We start from the raw sequence: 25,511 nt of genomic DNA on the forward strand, positions 1-25,511 counted from the left end.
AGTAGGCTGGCCGGGTCCGGGCTGGGCTGAGGGGCCTAAGGCGGCTGCTGCTGCTGCTGCTGCTGCCCTGCCCGCCGGAGCCCAGCCCAGCCCGGGAGACTCCGGCGAGGGATCAACAGCATCTCCAAATAGACGGGCTTAGAGGAAAGTTTCTCGTTGCCTCGTCACCACTGGGACTTGAGTGGCAGTTTTGACCTCGTGGAGATTTGGGGCAAAAAAAGGAGAAAGCAGCATTTGAAAGGAAAGCGTGCCTGTGTTGTCTAGAGAAATGCATTCTCCTGAAAGGCCCTGAAGTCACGGCGCAACGTTTAAGTTTTCTAAGGCTCCTTGTAACCTTCGTGCTTCCCGGGTGTGACATGAATGTTGTGACAGTTCCAGGGTTGGTTTTGCGCGTGTGGGGGGGGGGGGCTTTGCAAGCATCCACGCATGTGCAAAACCAGAGCAGTTGGTGGGTTTCTCTCTCCTTTTTCTCCCTTTCCCCCCTGTTCTAACATGCTATGCGAGGTAGCTGGGTGTTCTCAGATTTAGCGATGATCTCGTTAGGCGATGCATCGGCGAGTGCTGCTAATTATGGTCTGCTTTCCGTTTGCTGCCTTGCATGAGTGCAGGATAGCATCTTGAAAGCAGCAGGCAGTGATTAGCAGAAAACTTGCCCAGAGCAGGGCAAGAGGTTCACATCAAGAAACGAAGGCAGAAAATAAATAAATAGGCCAATGTCTGATTTTTTTGCCAGGGAGAGTTAAAGTAAGAATTGAGGTGACTGATCTGTGTTGCCTCAGAAACACTTTAGTTCTTAAATCTAGGCAGCCACCATCATTAAGCATCTTAGTGTGAATGACTCACTGTAACACATTTTATGCAGAGGTAAAACACACGGACACACACACACACACACACACACACACACACACAGAGCAATGCTAGCAGCCTGCATTCTTGGAAAATAGAAAGTGTACTGTGCTGGTTCAGTTGGTGTGGAAGGAGGACTTTACAGGGATTGTTCTAAGTGCAGTTCACCAATTAGCTAGCTGGTTCGGATCTCTCTGTGTGCTTCCTCTCCCCGAGTGTAAGCTCGAAAGGGGCTGGGCTCGTGGCTAGAAGGAGAAAGTTAAGGGAGAGAGCTGGGCTAGGAATCTCACCTTTTTAGAATGGTTAAATGAAGCCTTGCTCAAGCTGGTGGATTTCACCATCATTGCCATCACATTTCCTTGAGCTGGCTCTTTGCCATTCTGAAGCAAAAGCATCCTCCCAAAGCAAAACTGCCCAGCCTGAAAAAAAATTGTCATAATTTTCCATCCCTACTTTTGTTTGGTTTAGTGGGAGGGTTAGTGTTTGGGTTTACCACAGATGTATCCTGTCATCTGCTGTTGAATGCCTAAAACTTTAATGGGACTTGCACTGTGCAGAAATGTGTGTCTAAGCCAGGCTGATTACTTGGCCGCTGCATTTATGGTTAGAGGAAAGAAAAATGGGAGCAAGGACCAGAGATGCAAAAAAGATAAGCTGCTCAAGAGAGGGAGCTGAACAGAAGAAACAAATTGGCTTGTTACAGTCTCTTAAGGCAGTTGCTTCTTTGAACGGAAAGAAGTACTGTAGACCTTATGGATTCTGTCCACAACACAGGCTGTTTCATTTCCAAAGTATCCTGCAAGAATATTTCTTTGTTTCAAGGCAGAGAAATGAGGTTTTGGCTGGGGAATAAACCAGCAGGAAAGCTGAAAGATGCCTATTTAAAAAAGGAAAAGGGAAGTTACAGGTGCTGCTTGAAGATGTGTTAGATTGTTTATAATAATAACTAGAAATCCCCTCTTCTAGTACAGGAAGGAAACAAAGACAAATCAAATCCAGGATGTTGCCAAGTAAAGAATTAAATGCAGATGTAGTTAAACCAGAAAGCAGAGGCCAACAAATCAAAATCTTTTGATGAGCTGGTTCCAAATAATAATTGCAACTAAAAGCAAAACAATCCCTGGACCTTTTCATTCTCGTATTTGGAAGGGTCTTTCATTTGTTCATTCTTTCAAAATGATATACAATTTACAAGTACAGTATTTAGGGGAGGGGGGAAAACCTTCTGAATTTTCAGGAATATATAATAATAATCAGCTGTTTAGAAATGCCTACTTTTTGTTGTTAATCTTTTGCCTTATAAATTTCTCACCAGTAAATGTTCTTTAATATGCTTGTTTCATGGTTACATGCATGTATTAAAATGCATTTTAAATAAGTAAATATTTTATCAACACCTATTGATTAAAATTGTTGTACTTTGTCTCCCAATGGTAATTCTTCATCTACAGTAATATGATTTAAAAAACAAACTAACAAACAATTACTGGCATTTTTACCATACACACAACAGAACATATATATAGGCAACACTATTCAGTATGAACTTGTCAGATTTCTAGAATGATATGCAAGCTAAACTTGGAGATACTGCATATGTAACTATTTATAAATTGTTCTAGCAGAAAACAAGCACAGCATTGCCTTGTGTTAAAAAAGAGATTTTAAAATGAGATGGAATGTGTTCTTTTACACATTTCAGATGGGTGTTATGTCCCAAAATATTTTGTATTGTCTCATGGTTTTAAAATGAAAAGAATCCCTTTTCGTTTAGAGCATTAATTTGAATGTTTTGTCCAAGCAGTGATGATTGTGTGGTATGTTTCATGAACTGAGGATGGAATTATTTGAATTTCATTGAGCCTTATGTCTAGGTGTGCTTGTGTTTTTTCTTTTCTTTCTTTTTTTAAAAAATACCATCCCTATTTAATGCTATTTTTAAAAGCCAATCTGAAAATGAGTATGAGGCATACCTTGTTGCTTTCTATTTTCAGGATCCATTCAGACTAAATAAATCAAATTAAAACCATTTTGTTCTGAAATTGGGAGAATTTTACACACCATTTGCTCAGGTATAAAGTATAGAACACAAGGTCTTTAAGGAATCTCCCTTTTAGCAATCAGCTTGAGAGGGTGGTATTATTTTACTGTTCCCAATACAAGCTAAATGTTTGGAATGTTCAGCATAAAATACAGTGGCCTAAACATACTAACGGTAGAAATATCTGAGTTCAGTAAGACTTACATCATAGTAGATGTGCTTAGGACTAAGTGATTCATTGTGTACTTAACAGTATAAGTGTTAAGATACCTTACCATCAATGAAATATTGGATCACCCACCACATGTCGTGGGTATCAAAGTTCTATTTCAAATACTTTAAAATAGCCTTTAATGAATGGTAAATTGTTGAACACATGTGTGTTTCATAACTTTCCCACATGCTTTACTTAGTGGAAATTATCATTTACTGTAGCAGTTATTCAGGGGAGAGGGCTTCCATGTACAAGAGGCAGAATAGCCAGAAGATGTAATACGTTTGGAGCTGGGTGTACAGTGTCAGTGTCGCCTTCATAGATTTCTCCCAGTGCCACTTGTAGCTTGAAGCATAGGAAGCATAAACCGCTATAGTTAAAGTGTAGTTAACTTTTTATAAAATATAGTTAAAATTTTAATGGAAGTTAAAATTAACAATCATGAGTTGGGTGCCTAATATGCCAATCAATAACTTATACTTTTGTTGGCTGCAATTATTACTACAACTCTGTTGCTTTGTATGTGTCATATGGGGTGTGTGTGGACTAGATGTGTTTAAAGAGCACTATGTTCATTTTTAAGAAAATGACCAAAGGAAGCTGAATATTGGAATTTTTGCACCTTCATTTGTGTACAGCTTTTTACATATACTAATATTAGCAGATAATGTAAACATTGCAAAATATTAAATATCCCAATTTTTTGTCACTGGAGTATTTTAAAAAATTACTGTTGAACTGCATTGATACCCATGAATGGATATTTTCTGGGGCGGGAGGGAAGTGTTTTATTCTTGCAGCAAATATTGAAATATTGAGGTGCCTGGGACTTTGCCAGCCTCATTTTCACTAACAAGAAATTAGGCTCCCAAGGTGTCTTTCCACCTCTTGATTCTTATATTGCTGCTATATCTATGACTCTTCCATCTAGCTTAGAATGTGTGAATGTGTAGCTACACTGTCCTTTCCTTCTTTCAAATAATCTCACTTGCTAGATTGAGTAATAGCAGAAGACTTGCTTTAGGTCTTTAAGGCAGCAAAGGCAATGGGAATTTTGCTTTCAGTGGGCTGTTAAAATTCATCTAATCAATCTTTAGCACACAGAAAAAAGCAAATGCTAATTTGCAGTTATTCTCCAGAAGAATCCTCTTATACACCCTTTAACATTGCTAAAGGATAATTAAAAAACAACAATCCTGTCTAGATCAGCTAGTAATGCAGTAATCAGTAAGAATAAAAAGTTTATATCCAGTTCCTAAATATATTACATGAAAGCAAGTTCTCTTTAAAACAATGAAGCAAGTCCCCTACAGGTTGCTCAGGACCAAGGCAGGTAGGCGAAAGGCTATTGCAGTCTCAACCCATTCTTTATAATTGGAGCCGGAATACTCCTGGCATTCTGAGTACAAGTGCTGTTTTCCATTAATCAATCATTATAAGTTTTTACTTGGCTAGAACTTTGATCATTGTATTCTCCTTCTTCTCACTTTTTTTTCTCCCTGACCAAAGTATTTATTTGAATTAGGGTGATCGGTGGAGGTTTGTAGGTAGAAGAGTGTTTAAATTTCAGATACGGAAGTCTGGTTTCTATTATTACTTAGGGCATGATCCACAGAGCACAGGTGTAGCACCTATTCACAGAGGATACCTATAGGACCCAACAGGAGCATAAGTAAAGGGGCAGAGAAGGATGAGTGGATGGAGACATGGAAGAGGTGAAGAGACCTCATGTTGCCTGTTGCATATTAAGTGTGTGTGTCTGTGTACAGGCTTTCGAGGCTTATGGAAACCCTCTGTGTGAGAACAGCATCTCTGTATCATGTGAATCATGCCCTTATAAATACCAGCTGTGCTTTTTTCTTCTTTGCAAAATTCTTGATGCTTCTTGTACTAAGCATCTTGATCTTGGTCACTATCACCTGTTGCTTTAGACAACTTTTCCTGCAAAATGTTTAAATCTGTTCCTGGACTAGTATCATCAGTTACTCTTTAAACCATTCCTTTGTTGGTCAACATAATTTGTTGCCTTAAGTGGAAATTACATTATACCAAAAACCTGATTGTGGTCTTCTGGTGCAATTTCATTTGTATTGATGTTTTATTGCTATAAATGTGATAATTTGAATCCACTTCTTAATTTGCCCTGCTGAATCAAATGGATCACTTGAATCCTTAAGATACCCTGATGACAACCCTGAATTTTTTTTAGTTGCCAATGAAACATGTGGTATAAAGACTATTCCTATGAAAAGACAAATGCTGAGAGACTGCCCAGTGCAGCACTTTGTTCTCTGGCTTTCAGCTAATTCATGTGCCACTGATTTTCATGTGAATTTGGGCATGTTACTGAGCATGGGGTTTCCATTTGTAAGTCTTCTATATCTTAAAGAAATATTGATATAATACAACAATTCCCTCCTAGTAGGAGGGAACAGGACTTGGGAAAATATTCTACCTCCTTGTGAAAGTTGAATACTACCATAAGGCCTATTTGCTGTGGTGTCTCCCACAGCCCAAGTACCACTGCTGTAGGGCGACTGGGAGATACTAGAGTGGAGCAGCCCATAATAGCACAGGGCATTATACATCCACCCTTTTCCTTGGAAGCATTATATTATTGGAGAAGACTAGGGAGATTCTTCCCTGGCCAAACCTATTCCATAGAGTGCAGTCCTATCAGCATATTGCTGATGTCCTCTAATGGAATATATACAAAATGTCCATCTTCACAAGTTGCATGGCTATGCAGATCACACCAGCCCATTTGAAATCATTCAAAAGCAATGGGTTGAGTGTTGCTGGATTCCCTGCAGGAAACTCACCTTCTGGAAGGCACTTCTGCTGATATGTCATGCCTGTGCTTTCTACACAGAAGTACAAGTATTACCTTCAATGATCATTTTTTTTGGTCAGTGGAGGCCAAAAATGTTGCTTTAGTGTTATTGAAGCACATCTTCTGGAGATTTAACAAGCAGATGAGCATAATATAGCTCCCTTGTTATAGACAGATAATTCAGGCTTTACCTGGAAATTATCAGGTGCCTGTAGCTTCTTCAGGTGTGGAGGAATAGTTAGTATCACCTATCTCTAGAGAGTGATAGACCAGATGGGGATCTAGATGGTTGCTGGGGATATTGATACAGTAGCCCTTAAACCCTCTTTCACTGGATAGGATCAAGTTAAAAGCCCATTTGGAAGCCTGTGTTGTGCTGATTATGGTGGCAAAGAGAACATGCTGCCTTTACATTGTGCCATTTGTCAGAGCCTTTTCCAGGTAGTGGGAGGGTTCTGTCAACTTAGTTCCTCTGCTTTGGACTTGGGAATATCTGTGACTCTCAGTAACTTAGAATCATAGAATCATAGAATCATAGAGTTGGAAGAGACCACAAGGGCCATCGAGTCCAACCCCCTGCCAAGCAGGAAACACCATCAGAGCACTCCTGACATATGGTTGTCAAGCCTCTGCTTAAAGACCTCCAAAGAAGGAGACTCCACCACACTCCTTGGCAGCAAATTCCACTGTCAAACAGCTCTTACTGTCAGGAAGTTCTTCCTAATGTTTAGGTGGAATCTTCTTTCCTGCAGTTTGGATCCATTGCTCCGTGTCCGCTTCTCTGGAGCAGCAGAAAACAACCTTTCTCCCTCCTCTATGTGACATCCTTTTATATATTTGAACATGGCTATCATATCACCCCTTAACCTCCTCTTCTCCAGGCTAAACATGCCCAGCTCCCTTAGCCGTTCCTCATAAGGCATCGTTTCCAGGCCTTTGACCATTTTGGTTGCCCTCCTCTGGACACGTTCCAGTTTGTCAGTGTCCTTCCTGAACTGTGGTGCCCAGAACTGGACACAGTACTCCAGGTGAGGTCTGACCAGAGCAGAATACAGTGGCACTATTACTTCCCTTGATCTAGATGCTATACTCCTATTGATGCAGCCCAGAATTGTATTGGCTTTCTTATTGTATTGTATTGACTTCTGTTTGGGACACTTAGCTAATAAAAGTCCTTGAAAGCGTTCTCATGTAGGCATCATACTGGAGATGTTCCAAGCCTTCCTTCCTTCATTGTAGATCCTTGGATGTGTTTCCATTCTTGATGAGTGAGTAAGCTGGCCTAGTGATATCAGTTTCATAATTTTTGACTGAGCAATATATTGCAAATCATGTTGTGTATTATTGTCCCAAACCAGTTTGAAGTCTGTATCATGATTTCGCTTTCATAATTTTTGACCTGGCAATATATTGCAAATAATGATGTGTGTGTGTGTGTGTGTGCGCGCGCATGCGAGAGAGAGAGAGCGCTATGCAAAAATCGCAATGGGGGAAAAACAATGAAGCCAGCCAATGCCCCTACATAGCTCCAGCCTTATTTCAGACATTGTGATATATTGGTATATCACAATGTTTAGCTGGTGATATAACATGATGTTGAAAACCAGATATCACCCAGCCCAACAAGTTACGTAGACCAGTTTGCAATTTGCTATTCTCGGGAAGGTAGTTAATCAAGCAAGCAGTTGTGATTCAACTCTATGAAATTGTAGTTGTGGCAGATTATCTAAATCCTTGTCTGAGTTTTGGGCTGGTTCCTGATTGAAACTGTCTTGGTGACACTGGTTGACAATCTGTTGGAAGACAGAAGGAGAGTGATTCTGTTAATTGTCCTGCAACTTTAATCAACACCGAGTACTATTTTTTTCATAGTATTTGCTTGCATTACTTTTGTGGGCTAGGTTTGAAAGCAAGGCGGTTGTGGTAGTTTTGCTTCTAATTCACAGGTAGGCAGCAGAAAGTGGTGACAGACGATAGTTGTTCCTCCCTATGACTTGTCCTGTAGGCCTTCACAATGTTCATTTCTCTTTCCCCCTTCTACGGTGTTGGGGCTGTCAATGGGAATCTACCCAACTTACTTCTTTTCTTTGGATCCAGGTGAGGCAGTAGATTTCCTTAACAAATCAGTGATGAACTGGATATAAGTAAAAACTGAACATAATACAGAGGTATTGATATGGACCAATTAACCAAAAGGCAGGTAAAGTGCGTCTTCTGGGTGGAGTCATGCACCTTAAAATCTAGACACCTTTATCTTGGTAGGAGTCGTTGATTCCCTGTCAGATTAAACAGCTGGTTTGTGCCTTGAGCATGCAATCCAAAGACTGGAAGAAATGCTATCTCAGGTTAACTGATTGCTGAATAAGCGACCACTCAACTGAATGGCACAAGAGCATGGTTCTGTTCTGACATGTTTTAATTTGGTTACCCTTATTCCAGAATACTATTTGGTAACAATAATCCTTTGATTGGATTACTTCCTGGGATGGTAAGAAGAAGCAACAACCAGATTTGCTTGCTTTTTGCATAAATTTCACTATTTATTTACAAAGATTCTAATGAGTTTATGAAAGAGATTGACATTATATAACATCAACAAATCAACAAGCTTTTGCAGTTAATTACAGCAATCCAATTGCCTATTTCTAAAGCTACACACAAAATATGCTTATTAGAATATTGTTAGGAATACCTTTTCCTGATACCCTGCCCTACACATACACACAAAATGTGCAATTAACATCTTTGTAACCAATAATTGGCTGTGATAAGTTATAGTGTTTCCAAATATTGATTTGGGCCACCTTCCTAACATAGATTTAATGTAGGTAAAATCACTGTTTGGAAGAATGAGTTTTTAAGCAATTATCCTTTTTGTGCATTTGGACCTAGTGAAGTCAGTGCACATGCCCTTATTTCATTTTGTCTGCTGATGAGATTTCCTTTCACTGGCTTGGCTGGGAAGAACCGACCTCTAGCCAAAAAAGACAACAATTTTTGGTTTACAGGCTAATGCTACTGAATATCGCTTCCCCTAACCGCTTGGCTCATTGCCTTCTAATGCAGGAAACAGATGCCAATATTCATAGTAGTTCCACAGGTGTACTTAGTGCGGTTTGAGTAGGTAATCTGTGGTTGTTGTTAAGGAGAGTTTAGGAAGGAGGGTGGTACCAGAGCTTTAAACAAAAGAGCTCTGTTGCTAGGATACAGCCTTCCAGATCAGAGGGAGGAACCCACTTTGTGGTGTTTTCAAATATTGTCATTGTGTTCTGTTTCTCATTTGACTGAACTTTTCTCTTGAGGGAAGAACATGACTATCTTGGGTTCTCATCTCCAGAGGGACTAAACACTTTGTTTCTGATTGTACTCACCAGTTACTACTTCACAGTAGCCTTTTATTCTGTTGCCTCAGAAAATGGTGTAGCCATGATCTTTGGAAAGTGGGGTGGGGAGCCTGATTCATCTGCTTCGTACGCAGCAGAAGCTTTTTATAGAACGAGTGAAATTGTGCTGTCATACCTGCTTCTCTCGTAAGGATGATGGGAGACCTGGGGAATTAGGACCGTTAATCCTCACCATCATTATTTGGAGTTCAAGACAGATTGCAAAAGTAAACCTAATTGAACTTACCTAGGAGTCAGCAAAAAACTGACTGTGTGTAACTTGGGAAGCGTGACTGTACCTGGTTTGTGCTGGTGTGCTGCGTCAGCCATGACTGTGAATGTAAGCAAGCCCTGACACACAGTAAAAAAGAGGAGGGTTAGGAAGCCCATGGTGGTATTCTGTCACACTGCTTTCATAGCAATAGGAAAGCTGAGATACTGGGGTGTGGCTGGCCCATGGGGAAACTGCATGCATCAGTCACCACAAATAATTCCCTGCATATTAGCATTGTGCTTGGCTCATATTCATGTGTGGGTGAAATTATGCTAACAGTTCCACATGTTCAGGTCAGTTATCACATGGCTTAGGGAGCCATATGTGTCTCTGTGTGTTCCTTTGTGTTTCCTAGCAAGCATGAGAACAACCTTTGGCCGCTGCTTGTGATTAATGTGGTGAAAACTTAACCACGAGTCTTGGTTCAGATGGCACGCTAAAGCAAACTTTGGCTTGGCTCAGTGTGGCATAGCAGCAGAAAGGACCAGGGAGGAGTAAAGTGCCTGCAAGTCCCTCTTTGGGTGGGCAAATAAAATAATTTTAACTTAGTGCCTAAACCAACTTTCTAAATATACCAAACCAACCTTGTAAATAAGTCCACAAAAGTTACCAGTCTGTTTTGTTTTGTTTTTAAAACCAGTCTGCTAAGGGACTAGTGTTTCATGAGGGCTGTAGAGGATACAACTCCACATCTCCATGGCTGGAATGGAAACCTGGGCTGCTAACCTTTCAGGATTCTACAATAAAAGGAAAACATCTACCAAATGCCCCCACAGTCTTCTGAATTTCCATGCTGATAGTGGAGGAATAGATTTTCCTTTCTTTATGGTTAGCATGGAAACAAAAAAAGGCCGACAAAGGAAGAATTATTCACCATTCTGCTCATTCACCTGCATGAAGCGTCTCTTCACTTATGGCTACTGTAAAATACAATCCTGGCTTGTAACAATGATGGCACCACCTGGATATGTCTGACATTGCATAAAGGGGCACCACCACAGGGAAGTCCCTCTCCTCAGTCTTCCCCCACCTAACTTTTGTGAGCAAGCAGAACACTTCTTAAAATGTTGGACAAATTTGTATGGGAGAAGGCAGCCCTTCAGGACTCCTGGTCCCAAGCTGTTTGGGGATATAGCAGCCTCTAAATTTGTGATAGCCACAGCGGAGACTTGGAAGCAATCAGAGGCACACTTGTGAGCAAATATCAGGAATTTAGCTGCAGGAGGACATCCATAATGTAATATAATGAGAGAAAACTCCATTTTAAAGGCTAATTATTAGTCTCCTTTGATAGATCTCATGGTGGAAGGAAGAACTTAGACCACCTTTACTCAAATTTAATTCTTGTGGCATCATAAAAGTAGTGAGATTTATTCTCTGTGTTTAAATTTAATGTTGATTTATTGCCTATTGTTTCTCATCATTTGTATGTGAAAGGGGGAAGAACATGAGTACAATTGTGTTTGCATATGTGTGAGAAGGAACGCTGCTCTTCTCAATAGCTAAGTGGGCTTAAGAGACATGACGTGGTTCCATGGTATGTGGGCCTTGTTGCGTCAAACACATAGTCAGGGGAGTCAAGCATTAGCCCTTGAGAGGATTTGTTTCTGCTAATCCTTGTCTCACCAAATTCACCTCCTGCACTATCCCTAAATCTGTTGCACAGGGAACCTTGACATACACCTGGCTAGTGAAATTAATTGCATCTTGGATTGGTATCACACGTGCCTGTTAAAAACACTTCTTGAGCCTCTCTGCTGCTGTGCATATGTGAAAGGAAGAGCAGCAGTTTTAAATGTGCTTGGATCAGGTTTTTAAATTGATGGATGGCCATGCAGGGAAGATGGATTTACAATTGCTTTTCAGTTGTCAGCTGCAATTTTTTTGGTTCCACCTGTGAACTGAGGAAGTCTGTTTGAAGTATGTATTTAGTCCTTCACTTACCACTTTTCCCCTCAGAGCTGGGCCAGTTTTTAAAAGATAAACAAAAACATTAAAACAAACAAACCCATTTCTGTCCTTTTATCAAAGTGTTTATTAGGCCCTATTATGCAGGTATCATCTTTTAAAAGTGCCATGCTGTTTTCCCTCCTTAAAGACGAATTCCAGGGCAACGATTCCAGTTTGCAAAGCTCTTGAGAAGGACAGGTGAGAGAAAGGAGGAGAAAAATAACTGCAAAGGAAAAGGTATATAGCGGAAGTCATTATGTTACTCTGGTGCTGATATTGCCTTCCTTGTGCTATCAGGCCCCCTCATTTCCCCCTCCCAACCCTACAATCATGTAGTTCAAAACCTACTCACCGATTGTGTTTCTTTCTCTTACTCCCATACACTTAATCATTTTTTCAAAGGCACTATGTGTGACCTGAAGGGACGTGGGTAGCACTGTGGTCTAAACCACAGAGCCTAGGTGAAATATAATCGGAGTTGAGTGTGAATTTCATGCTCTTTATTCAGCTCATAGTAGCAATGAATGAAACTTCCCCCAAAACGTCTAGCTATATATACATTATTTACACAATGGGCCCCGCATGATTGGCTAATTCCGGGCTGCTCCTGCAGGCCAATCAGGTGGCTGATTCACTTCCACCTGGAGCTGGATTGGGTGGCTCCTGCGGACCAATCAGACTGCTGCATTCTGGATCCTATTGTTATAGGATTCAGCTCAGTACATAACACTAGGACTTGCCGATCAGAAGGTTGGCAGTTCGAATCCCCGCGATGGGGTGAGCTCCCGTTGCTCGGTCCCTGCTCCTGCCAACCTAGCAGTTTGAAAGCACGTCAAAGTGCAAGTAGATAAATAGGTACCGCTCCGGCGGGAAGGTAAATGGCATTTCCATGTGCTGCTCTGGTTCACCAAAAGCGGCTTAGTCCTGCTGGCCACATGACCTGGAAGCTGTACGCCGGCTCCCTTGGCCAATAAAGCGAGATGAGCGGCACAACCCTAGTTGTCCGCGATTGAACTCAATGGTCAGGGGTCCCTTTACCTTTACCTTTATGTGTGACCTACCTTACTGGTCTGTTGCATGGGTCGGTAAAACAATACATGCCAAGTACTTTGAGCATTTGAGCAAACTGCTGAGTATTGCAGCAAATCCAGAAATTGGGGTCAATGCCTTTTTAATTGAATGGAGGCCATTTAAACTAAAAACAGACATCTTATTTAATAGATTTCTTACCCACCCTTCATCAGTCCCAAGGTGGGGCACAACAAGGAAATATACAATTATAAAACAAGTAAAACTGTGACAGCCATAAAACAAATGTGAAAACACTAAATAAAAATTCCATATATAAATTTAATACAAACATTTAAAAACAATTCTACATATAGAGAGCCAGTGTGGCATAATGGTTATAGAGTTGGACTATGACCTGGGAGACCAGGGTTTGAACCCCCTCTCAGCCATGCAGCTCATCTGGGTGACCTTGGAGTCAGTCACTGCCTCTCAGCCTGGCCTTCCTCACAGGCTTCTTGTAAGGGTGAAATCGGGGGGAGGAGAGCTGTGTGCAGCCCCTTGAGCTCCTTGGACGGTAAAGGTGGCACATAAATGGAATGAATGAATGAATGAATAATAAATAAATAAATAAATATAAAAACAGTTTAAATTACCGTATTTTTTGCACCATAACACTCACTTTTTTCCTCCTAGAAAGTAAGGGGAAATGTCTGTGCGTGTTATGGAGCGAATGCCTAAGGATGGCGGAGGGATCTGCTGCAGTCGTGAGCAGAGGATCCATGGTTCCTCTTCCTTCCCTCCTCCGTGGCTCGCTTTGAAACAGCAAAGCGGGAGAAGAGCCGCTGAGTGGGGAGGAGAGAGGGACAGAGAGCCTGCTTGCTTTAAAGGAGCAAAGCGGGAGAGGAGAGGAGCCTTCTCCTCTTATACCCCTCTTCTGCATTATTAACAGCATCCTTCTCCACACACCCCACGCGTGCTCCTTGTCCCTTGAGTGCTTTTCCTTCCCTCCCCACTTAAAACGTGGTTACAAAGCATGGATCCACATGGATCCTCAGGATTTTTGCATTGGGCTACCCCAAACTCACCGTCAGATCACATGTCTGTGGCCACAGCATGAACCACAAAAATCATACATCCACTGTTATGTTTAGAATATTTTTTCCTTGTTTTCCTCCTCTAAAAACTATGTGCGTGTTATGGTTGGGTGCGTGTTATAGAGCGAAAAATACGGTAGATATCCACCTAAAAGGCTTGTTGAAAGAGAACGGTCATTAGGCACCAAAAAAAAAAAAAAAAAAAAAGCAAGATGGTGCCTGTGTAATATGCAACAGAAGGAAAAGCCAAAGGGTCGGTGCCACCACAATAAAGGCCTGGTTCTTATATCGTATGGAATGGTTTGGGTGGTTTTTTTTTTTGCTTTTAATATTGTTTTTAATGCTGTAACCCACCTTGGGACCTCAGGGTGAAGGGCATGTAATAGATAAAATAACAATAGTAATGCTAATGCTACTACTAGGAATACCTGCAGGAGTCCAGCTTATTGCATATATAAAAGGTGAGATGAAATTTGGTCCATGGCAAGAGTCCTGTTCAAGCATTCAGAGAGAGAGGGGGGGGGTGGCGGCGGCGGCAACAGCATTGCTGTAGTGGTTTGTTTTTGTTCTTATTTTTATTATGTACTTTGTGTTTTTTACATTGTAATTTTATGTTGTGAACAGCCCCGAGATCTATGGATAAAGGGCAGTATACAAATTTTATAATAATAATAATAATAATAATAATAATAATAATAATAATAATATTCATCACGTCTGATGCAACCCTCTGCCCATGCAACTGTAAGAGGGACTCCCTGTATCGACCTTCTCTAATGAATGCATGAGACTGGAATCTTCCCCCCCCCCACATGCTCATTGTACACACCTGGAATACTGAAAAGGGCTAAGGTAATAGAGCCCCCAGTACACTCTCACTTTGCAAATTGGAAGTGTGTTACAGAAAGGTTTAGTAATAACTCTTTGCCCACAGACAATGACTGAGCAGATGACCCATAGCTTGAAAGTGAATCCCCTCCCCAACCATGGCCAGCCTTCTCAGACGATGAAGCTACCTGCATAAAGGTTCCTTGTGCTTCATCTCTGTGTGTATGAAACCAAAGAAATGTGCCACCATGTAGAGTTAACATGGACATATGTGGAATGATGGAAGACTATGGTTTTCCTATGCCATAAAAATAAAAGATTGAATTCCAGGCAAAGCAGCACTTTTTGTTTTTTTGTTTTATTAGATGTGTTGGGATTTTAATCCCACAGCAGTAGAGACATCTCTCCGGAGGGTAGAAAGAATGTATAAAATAAAATGTATTACATTTATTGTGTTAAATGACACGCAGGGGAATAGTAATGTATCACAGAAGAAACCATGCGTGATATCAGATGTGGTCATTTGTCTTCTCTTTAAATGATGAGCTGTTGCTGACATCATTTTGTTGGCTGTGTGCTGCTGGGTAAGTGTCCGTGCCAAATAAGGTGTCTGCGATAAAGACACAGTAAATTATATTCTGATTAGTATTGTGGCACGGTGCGGTTTTAAAGCATGAATCCCACTAAAAGTCAACATTAATACATCTCAGGAAGAGAATGCACAGCATGAAGGAGTGCATGTATTTTTAGCTTTAGAAATGTAAGCTCCTGTTCAGCCCATCACCGCCCCCTCAAAACAGCTTGCAGCAATAAAAATTATTGTCCTGAATTGGTGCTGATTGAATGTGAGTATTACTGGTATGTATTGTTCATATTAGTTGTTGCTGGTATCTATGTGACTTGAGAGACAATGGCGTGCGCCTCCAGGTGGAAAAGCCAAACCACTGGAGAATCGCAGCACCTGCTGTGGCTGCAGAGACCAGTAACAGAAAACTGCTGCCTCCCCTGCATTGTTTTTACTGCATTAGTAGCACTGAAGTGACCTCTCCGGGGACCAAGCCTGGGCAATGTGTATGGAGGTCCTTGGCTGCCCAGACGACAAGACTGTCCCCTGACCTTGTTTATATGGTTCAACAGAAAACGGAGCGATACGTTTGGCACCAGCTTGGCTGCAGGAGGAGCTGGAGGGAGGCGTTCAAGGTGCCATCAAACCATCCTAGGGACTCCACTCTAGATTCATGTAGGATTTGAGCCTTTTCTCTCTCCTGAAGACAACCCACAAGGCAGCAGAGGTTTAGGATCAGAGTTTTCCTTCTCTTAGATGGAAAGGTTGACGAGCCCCATCTGCCTCTCACTTTCGTCTACAGCATGTGCAGAAACTGCTGTATCGACTGTTGGACCCACTATTGGTCTCGTCCAGCCAATCCACTGGAGCCTGTCTTTGCATACAGGGGAAGTCCCTAACTCACCAAGGGTTTGAGAACCATTGGCTGCCCTGACCTGACTTAGAGGCCAGTTGAAACCATTCCTGGGGTGTGGCTGCTGTCACATGCTGAAGGCTTCTAGGAGCCACAGGTGAGAGCTGAGTGCAGGGTGGGGACCAAAGGTGGACAAACTACCCCAGAAGGAGCAGGACGTGTCCCTCATCAGAGGTACTATCCCTCCCCTGACACTCCATACACCCTCTCTCTGTGTGTATTTTAGTTAAAACAAAGAGACCATAGGTTATCGGAGGTGTAAAAACTATAATCTTGGAATATTAATAGGCTTCAATTTAATTCTGGCTACATTTGTCTTGAAAAAGGCCATGGATGTACCCATCAATTTAACATGATAATAAATAATATTGTCAGTGAAATATTGGGCATAGTAACAGTTAATAATAATAATAATAATAATAATAATAATAATAATAATGGCTGTGTGCTACCCCTGCATCCCTGCCCCTACTGTTGTTGCTAACCATTATGGTTCCAGGCTTGAGACACTGCTGGTTGTTCTCCATTTATACTAAAGTCGTCATTCTAAAACAGCAGGATGAGGAAGATATCTCAGATCTGCACAGAATATTCCAATGGTTTGTAGCATGTTCAGAATTAATTGCAAAGAGATAGTGTAAAAAGGCGCTGGCTTTCTGGGGGAAAGGAGCGTGTAAAAAAAATAAGTTTGAGTACGTTCAGGATTTGTGCTTGCTTGTATTAAAATATATGGTTATAGCACAAAATGGAATTCAGCTGCCTAAATATGAGGCTTGAGTGGTTTAAATTCAGTGTATGAGATTCTGGTATCCCCTCCGCACTGTTACTGGTGCTATTTTAAATCTAGCTAGCTTCTTGTGGCACAATCAATGGCATGATCCTGGAGTGCTTAATTAGGATTAGAGCATTATCTTTGCATATATCCAACAGCAATGGTAGATGATGCCGCTGCCTCGTTTAGGAACTGACTAAATATATATTTAATCTGGTATTACAGTAGCTGACTCTATTTCCAGCTTCCTGGAACAATGAAGGTTGTATGTGGTTCACAGCTTCTAATCAAACTACGTCCAAAGTCAGAGGATCTCTGTCTCTCAGCATTGTTATATGCATCTACCACAGGAAAGAAATTCATGTAGGAATCTAGTGTTGCATTTTTATTATATACCAGATGTTCTTGCAATAGATAAGCTAATGAGCTATTTTCTTTATTAACATCTGTGCAAGGGGACCGCTTGGGACTTGAAATTAAGCATGTGCATGAACTACTGTCAAAGGTTGTATTTGTGTGTTTAAAGTCATGTTCTCGAATCACTTAAGATTATTTATTGTTTTGTAGTGTGACAATCATCACCATTAATAATTGTGATTATCAGTGAAATATAAAATTCAGTTTATGATTTGTGCTTGAAACTGGCCTTGAGCAATTTGAAGCTGTAAGTGAGGGCACAGCCATGTGCAGCCCTTTCATCCTGTATGAGAATCCTGTCACTTCCGTAATCCTGTGGCTTGTGTTAAAAATACTTGATCACCAGTACTGTATGTCATTTCTTATTTGGGGTTCTCATCCCCTTAAATACATGTCTTAGGACTATCATTATTTTGCGGGTGGGAAAATCCCTACAACTTTCCCTCATGATGATCTGGTTTTTGTTTTAGGATGCATTTTCTCTCATTCCCCCACCCCCAATGTGTTTAATTGTGGAGGGCCTTTCAAAAACCTTGTGGACTTGGTGTCAGGGACTAACAACAACAACAATTTATTATTTATACCCCGCCCATCTGGCTGGGTTTCCCCAGCCACTATGGGCAGCTTCCAACAAAATATTAAAATACAATAGTCTATTAAACAGTAAAAGAATCTCTAAAGAGGGCTGCCTTGCTTGCAGAACACCAGTGAGACCAGGACTATTGGAGTGGGTGATGCCCCTTTAAATGATGAAGCAGGTGGGGCTAAAATTGGGGTGCAGCTGGTGATGCTATATAGGGCAAAGTCTCAGTTTGTTTATTGCTGAAGTAACATCTGAGCTTTGTGTTCCTATAGCATAACCTTGCATCCAGCCAGAGCTCTGCCTTGCCACAGAATGGGATTCTTTCCACCATGAAAACTCTGTCATTAAGAGAGTTGGTTTTCTGTGAGACAAAGGCCAAGAAAGCATCACCCAGTGTGCCTTTTGTCTTCTCATTCCTTGCCCCTGGCTACCCACTGCAATGTACTACACTAGAAGCTCATCTAAATGGCCACACCTATTTCTCAAAAGGAGAGAGAGAGAGAGAGAGAGAGAGAGAGAGAGAGAGAGAGATCTATATTCCTCTTCTAGTGGAGATCACAGTTTCTCCTGCAGCTTGGCGAGGTGCCAGCTTGGCCTGTTAACACTTGATAATTAACATGGACACACACCCCTGCTTGTGATATTCGCATCACCTGGGACAAGCTGGTTAATAAACTAATGATTGTTTTCTTGGCTGAAAGGCAGTACCTTTTCAGGAGGGAGCAATTACAAAAGCTAAAACAAAAAAACAAAAAAGCCCCACCCTTGGCTGGATCTAATCAGAAATCCAGGCTGCTTATATGCTTTATTTACAGGCCCATGACCTTGGCTTTGACGGGCAAAATGGGCTGTGGAGCTGAAGCCTCGTGATCAGGAAGGGCTCTGGAAGCCATCAGCAATAGTATTTGAGTGATGAGAGTAGTGTGAAAGGTTCAACAGAAGATGGGCTCACTGTGTTAGCTGCCTTGCATGCCTCAAATATATGTGTGTGTTTTTAAGAAGAGGAGGTAGAGCATGCAATATTTCTTCAATGTGTGTCAGTTTAAGGCTCCCACATTCTTAGGCTCCCATGCAGAGAGAGACAGACAGAGAGACGGAGTGTCTTGTGTTGTGCATAATTGCTTGCTGAAGGATAGCCAGCCTTTCACACTTGGTGGATAGGTTTCACTACTGTAATACAAAATCTGACACGGAAACAAGGTTTCCCGAGGGAACACTTTTTCGTCTTCCTTTTTTTTTAATATTCATGGAGACTTCAGAAATACAGTTAATTATACAAACAACCTTGTAAGAGCTGGTGCATTCTGGCGAATGACTCACAGAGTTAAAATGTCTGAGTTCCCGTCCTATCTTGGCTTCATGCTCACTACTTGACCTTTAATAAGTCAGTGTCTCTTGGCTCCAGTTCCTTGTCCTCCATCCAGAGAACTGGAATGGCTTATATGCATGCCAGTGGAGCTTTTGGCTTGTGTTTAGGCTCAAAAGTGTGCAGAATAGTGGCAAATTAATTTGTTTTTGTATTTGAGTCTTCCCCAGCCACATACAATGTTGAGTGTCTCATGCTCTCTCTCTCTTTAATGGAGTAGAAGAGTTGTGTTTGTGTGAGGGAAGCTAAGCCCTCCTTCCCATGACCCCTTTCCAGAAGTTAATTCTGGCTGCCCTGCCCCCAGAGCTTTTTGCTGAACAAGGCTCACTTCCTTGTTGAAGCCCAGCTGAGGAAAAGTGATATCAAAAGAGAGATGGCGGCGAGAGAACTTGTGGGTGGGGAACAGTTTAGGGTTACCGTTAGGCTCTGAAAATAGGAACACATCTACTTTATGTGTGATTGTTAATTCTGTGTCTTCCCCCAAGACAGGAATGAGGAATCCTTTTCAGTCTGAGGAACCGACTCCCGTCTAGGCACTGTCAAGGGGTCATGTGCTGGTGGTTGGCGGGTCCAGAGGCAACAATGAATCTACAGGTTGCCTCTGTACGGTTGGCCAGTGCCTGTGCCCACTCCCACAACCCTTCACTATCCCATAGCCAGGCAAGCAAGAGTCCTATCAGAGTTCAGGGACACAAACCAAGACTCAAGGAGTGGGGGAAATGGGGGACAAATGAGAGGGTCAGACAGAGAAGCCTTTTTGCCCCTAGGCCTGATGTCCCCCAACCCTGTCCCCCAAGGGGTCTGCTGCCACCAGATGCAATTTGAGCCTCATAAGCCAGCAAACCCTTCATTCCCATATTACATATTACACTGCTTTTGATACTTGGGGCAAAAAGCAATTTGTGGTATGCCAACTAAGTTCTGGCCAGAGGAGACCCACTGATATTGATGAGCCCAAGTTAGTTGTGGCCACTAATTTCAGTGTAGAACTTGGTGGGATACCACCCAGACCATGTTGGACATGGCAGAGACGGATTTAGGAGAGAGCCAGCAGTTCAGTTGTACTGGGCACAGAGCCTTGGGAGTGCCACAACGATGGTGTGTAATGGAAGGCAAGAGGTGAGGGGCTGTCAAATTTTGGCATCGCAGAGCACGCCAATTAAATTTGAGACCCAAGGTCCACCATTGGACATACACAAACCTTAGTGTGCAGCTGCTCTCTGTGCTGTGGGACTAATTCGTAACATGGGGATTATCTATCATAACACCCAACCTGTGTCTTGTGGATATTGCAAGGATTAACAGGGCAATGCTTAAGTGAAACCCTTGTACTCTATCTGCATCTGAGTGTTGCTGTCATGTATGATAAGGAAATAAAACACTGTACAGTATACTGAATCCTATTAGAAGGACAAGAGATTAACAACTGCTTGAATTTTTGAGTTTCCCTTTTTCTATTTATGGATTTCCCTGCCAGTTGAGATAAAAAACATTTAGGCTCAGTAACATTAAAAAAAACCCCTAGCCATGAGACTTACTAGATTTGGGGACAGACTGCAGAATCACTCCTTGAGGGATTTTGTAGATGCTTTGAGATTTGACATTTCTAAAAATATAGTCGCGTATATTTGTAGTGTAATATATGAAATGCAACCGCTTGCTGTTCATGGAATGCCAAGATAGTGGCATTCCTGTTTTCTGTTTTCATATATTTTTGTTTTATAGCAGAGCGGTAGGCAATCTCAGCGCTGTAGATAACAGCAGTTTTCTATAAGACTGCTTGGCATTCCTCCCAATGTGTGGGGCCAATTGGCATCTTGTTGTGCAGGCATAGGCGCACCCAACCCTCCAGATGTTTTGGGACTACAGCTCCCATACATCTGGAGGGCTGAGTTTGCCTACGCCTGTTGTTGTGCCGCAAGTGCCATCTCTGGCCACACGGGCAGGTAAAGAGGTGCAGGGCAAGAAGGCGTCTGGAGCAAAGGAAGAGGAGGGCAGGATTCTATTCTGGACCAGGACACCAGAAAGCAAGGTCACTAGAGTGGCAGATCTTCCAGGATCCTGAGCAGACAAACGGTTCCCTGGACCCTTTTTGAGCAACGACAAGAAGAAATTCGTCACCCTAACAAGGTAGTTTGGATGTAGTTTTTCCTATATGCAAATTCTGTCAAAATGTGAGTTCTTTTTCTGGAAGCATTCAGTTTCTCTAGCGTGATGACCCCTGTTAATTAGCTGTGTCGATTAGTTTCCAATCAATAACAACAGCAGACATTCTGTGTGGTGCATATGTGAGTCGTAATGGAGTAGCTTCTGGAAAATGCCATGCCCTACAAGCAAGCCGTCATTCTTTTGATATTCACTGAGTATAATAGAACTGTAATCTCCTCTGGGTTCCTATCATGTTAACATGTCGCTGAGCTGCCATCTTAGAGTAAGTAGAGTTAGGGCTTGCATATTAGAGATGAAGGAGATATCTGTCCAGATCACATGAATCTATTTATTACTTTTACATTCCAAACCACCCCACAACCCTAAATGCTGCCCCAACAATAAGACATGCCATCCCTTTTATTTTAGATGGTACCTCAAAACAATGGTTCCAATTGGAAACAGAACTAATTGAGGGAATTACCATACAACCTCAGCATATCCCTTCTTTAAGCAAACATGTAGAACCAGCCTAAAAGTTCAAAGCAGATTCACGCAAACCATTCTTAGGATTCCTGTCTTCTCTTTCCAAGTACTAATTCCTTCCTGACACCCCTCACATTCCACCCCACTATTTCACAACACTCCATGACAATTTGATGTGGCTGGATGAAGGGCTAAAGAAATATGGACTAAGGAAACTTACAACTCCTTGGTTGCTGCTCCACCAAATCTGCACTTTTTTGACAATGTCTGTGATAGCAGTTTGTCACACCAAATGTAACTGACCTGTAGAAAGGACTCTATGAATTGAAAACACAGACATTATATATACCCTTGTTAACTATGAAAATCTTTTCATAAAATTTTAAAAACGCTTTAAGTCTACCACTCAGTATTCTCAGTGGAGAGATTCTGTTAAGTAATAGATTTGAATGTTGAATGTGTAAGTTTATGTCCAGGGTCAGTGGATAAAACAAACATCATTAGCTGTACTGTTGGATAAGTGTTTAATGGTACTTGTATTTGTTTAAAAGCAAAAAGAAATGTTTTAAAAAGTCTTATTTTGTCAAGCATTAGAGAATTAACACTAAAGCTCATATATAGGTGGTACCTAACCCCTAAGAGGGACACGGGTGGCAGTGTGGGTTAAATCCCAGACCCTAGGACTTGCTGATCAGAAGGTCAGCGGTTCGAATCCCTGCGACAGGGTGAGCTCCTGCTGCTCGGTCCCTGCTCCTGTCAACCTAGCAGTTCAAAAGCACGTCAAAGTACAAGTAGATAAATAGGTACCGCTCCAGCGGGAAGGTAAATGGCGTTTCCGTGTGCTGCTCTGGTTCGCCAGAAGCGGCTTAGTCATGCTGGCCACATGACCGGAAGCTGTATGCCGGCTCCCTCGGCCAATAAAGCGAGATGAGCGCCAGAACCCCAGAGTCGGCCACGACTGGACTTAACGGTCAGGGGACCTTTACCTTTACCTTTAACCCCTAAGAAACTGGCAACGATCCATCCTGGTGACTCCCCATATTGCTGAAAGGGCTGCCCCACACCCAGTATATACAGGCAACCTGAAAACAAGATCTGAATTGTAAGATGAGACCCTTCAAGTCAAAATCTCCTGAGTGATGTGAGGGAACAGGAATTCTGCATTCTTAATGCTTCCTGAATTAATTATTGGCGTTTCTCTAACTCTCCAAACCATTGGCAGCTGATCGGATGCAAAGCTGCCTGACAGTGTAGCCTTTATCCCTCCCCTCTATTTTCTACTCAAATTAATATTGTTGGCTGCCTGCTAGAAGAAGAGAGTACAAGACTACTTGCCAAGTTGCACATTCTCTCTTTCTCTGTCTGTCTGTCTCTGGCTGTTGACAGGTGGAAGGAGGATACTAAATATAGAAGCCTACCATCAGTTGGAATCAACAGGCAGATTTAGCATTTTACGTAACCTATTAAGCTCTCAGTCCCTTTCCACTCAACAGCTACAAACATTATGAACAATTTTCTTTGGGAATCTGAAAACCATGCTATGTGTTGCACAACCGATGTTCTTGCTGGAACTGGTGGGAATTATAGCTCAAACATCTGGAGGGCACCAGGTTGAGAAAGGCTTGTACCAACTTTGCATGCCTCAAACCACAGAGGGGGTCACCAAGAGTGCTTCTAGCAAATCAGTGTGCACAATAAGGAAGCACTGGGAAAACTTTACGCATCTACCAGCCTCCTCTCTCTCAGCAAGACCCAACCAACTTCCTCTGTTGAGTTTTCAGCCCCATGTGCACCACACATTTAAAGCAGGGAAGTGCCATTTTAAATAGTTGTGCCCCCCTCCCCCCAGTCCTGGGAAATGTAGTTTATTATGGATACAGAGAGCAGTTAGGAGACCCCATTCACCTCACTCAGCTGTATTTTTCTCTGGGAAGAGGGATTGATAGTTAAACTACTCTGTTGCTTGTAGCTCTGTGAGGGAAATAAAAAGGACCCCTGACCATTAGATCCAGTCGTGGCCGACTCTGGGGTTGCAGCGCTCATCTCGCTTTATTGGCCGAGGGAGCCGGCGTACAGCTTCCGGGTCATGTGGCCAGCAGGACTAAGCCGCTTCTGGCGAACCAGAGCAGTGCATGGAAACGCCGTTTACCTTCCTGCTGGAGCGGTACCTATTTATCTGCTTCCACTTTTTGGGGTGCTTTCAAACTGCTAGGTTGGCAGGATCAGGGACCGAGCAACGGGAGCTCACCCCGTCGCGGGGATTCGAACTGCAACCTTCTGATCGGCAAGCCCTAGGCTCTGTGGTTTAACCCACAGCGCCACCCGCATCCCCAAACTATGGCCAGTGAGGGAAATAGAGGCCTCTTAATGACTCCCAGCACCCTTAACAAATGGTGCTTCTCAGCAATCTTTGGGGAAAGCCATGGTGGTATGATGCTTTTCTAAATGTGTAGTGCAAGGTGGAGCCTCCATTGTACTGCCAAAGAAATGCAACTAACCTTTTTGCTATCTAATTAGAGATGGAGGTTGGTAGATGATTTGGGGCAGGGGCTTAATTTGTGTCACCAACCCACCTACATAGGGCTGCCCCCCCAATCAGTTTATTCACACCGGAACATGTTTTTATAGCTTACTTTTGGACATACACTTGTGGCATGATAGTGCACAATGAGAAAGAATTGTCACCATTTTTAGTTTGATGATTAACAATGTGGGTCATTTAAAATTGGAATAGGTGCAATTTGCATAACACTGAAGTCCAAGAATTGCCCATATTTTAAAACGTGTATCCCATTCATCACGTACTCTAATTTCAAACACATTACTTTCATAATGCAGTTGCTAGCAATTTATTAGAAGAGGATTTGGCTATGTTTCCACTGTAAGAAAGATTAATGAAAGGTGTTTGGATGCACACATCCATAAATTTATTAATAATGAGCCTGGTATTATCAAACAGAAAACAAACTGTGGCCAGTGTTTCAATGGGACCTTGAAGTCTAGCAGTGTATTGGTCTATGTGTTTTAAATTACCTATAATGTTGTTACATTCCTGTAGGAACAGTAATAAACTACAGATTTGGTGGTGAATAGTTATGCCAACTGGGGGTGGGAGTCTATGACACCTGGAATTTGGGCAACTCTTGCCAGCCATGTTGGTGCCATTGAAAATGTTATTGTACCATGAATCCCTGAAATAGACTGTTCCCTTCATCTGTCTTCCACCTGTTGCCTTTCAAGATGAACAACAAACAGAATTCCAGCATGCAACTCAATAAATGGACTTCCAGGGCACACACACTTCCTGTCCCATTCAGAAGTCACAGTGTTGCAAGGGAGTCATGAAAACACTTCCATGTGACAGAACTCCAATAGGGTAGCACATTGATACTTACCGTAATTAAGATTTATCTTATAGGGGTCCTTTCCTTCATGCAGATCATGATTGTTGACTGGAAGCTAAAATTAATGCTGCTTGGCTGACCAGAGAATTTGGATCATACCCTTTAATCAATTACATTTAAGTAAATCGTGAATATTGCTAAAACCATAATACAGATATTTGGGGGGGGTTTTCTTTCAGACATCATTTCTGAAAGATATCAGGTTGGCTCCATCAGTTCAGGCTTTCAAGAAGTTTTAAAAACTTTATCAGATTTCCCTGACGTAATTGAATATGCTGCTTTATTGGTTTATTTTATAAGTTGCAGATGGATTTTAAAATGTATTATGCTAATTCTAGGGACGCGGGTGGCGCTGTGGGTTAAACCACAGAGCCTAGGAC

The 25,511-nt window shown here is 42.0% G+C and overlaps 1 protein-coding gene across 6 annotated transcripts in view; it reads left to right on the forward strand.

The window, feature by feature from the left end:
• Positions 1-25,511, forward strand: part of CACNA2D1 (calcium voltage-gated channel auxiliary subunit alpha2delta 1) — a 365,199-nt gene that overhangs the window by 354 nt on the left and 339,334 nt on the right. The window lies entirely within an intron of this gene.

Source organism: Podarcis raffonei, chromosome 10 (genome assembly GCF_027172205.1).
Source record: "Podarcis raffonei isolate rPodRaf1 chromosome 10, rPodRaf1.pri, whole genome shotgun sequence".
In the NCBI taxonomy this organism is placed as follows: Eukaryota; Metazoa; Chordata; class Lepidosauria; order Squamata; family Lacertidae; genus Podarcis; species Podarcis raffonei.